Below are 703 nucleotides of genomic sequence, written 5' to 3'. Positions count from 1 at the left end.
ATATATATATATATATATATATATATATATATATATATATATATATATATATATATATATGAGAATAGTGTTTTTTACTGACAACTTTTTGGACGAAGTGTCAAACTTGACCCTTCAGTATTTTGAACCGCTTTGGCACCCCGCATTACGTGTTTCAAGGTCATGCCTCGTCAGCACATCCCGTCTAAGCAGAGATCATGCCCACTTAATACGGTTCGCATATTAATGGCGTTTGGGTAACTCAACCGAATGTGGCGCATACCCACATCGGGAACATGCGAGGTTTTAAGGCTAGCAAGACGGGCGCTTGGTATTCACAGCCTATATAAGCGGATAAAGATCCATCTTTTTATCTCACGCCTCCTTTCTCCTCAGCCTTCCTATCTTCATGCTCCAACGCCCAAGATTCAATCCTTCCCACCGCCTCCAACCTCTCTGGCCATGTCCGGATCCGGTGTGAGCTCCGGGAAGCGGGGTACCTGAGTACGGACATTGCGTACAGGCTCCCTGCCAAGAAGCAGATCATCCCTACCCCGGAGCCCGGCGAAAGGGTGGTGTTCATCCCCCACTTCCTCCGCGGACTAGGGTTTCCACTTCACCCTTTTGTCCGCGGCCTCATGTTCTATTACGGGCTAGATTTCCACGATCTAGCCCCGAATTCCTTCCTCCATATCTCGACGTTTATTGTCGTATGCGAGGCGCT

This window comes from Triticum dicoccoides, chromosome 4B, assembly GCF_002162155.2.
Source record: "Triticum dicoccoides isolate Atlit2015 ecotype Zavitan chromosome 4B, WEW_v2.0, whole genome shotgun sequence".
NCBI classification, from domain to species: Eukaryota; Viridiplantae; Streptophyta; class Magnoliopsida; order Poales; family Poaceae; genus Triticum; species Triticum dicoccoides.
This window is presented reverse-complemented; position numbering follows the sequence as displayed.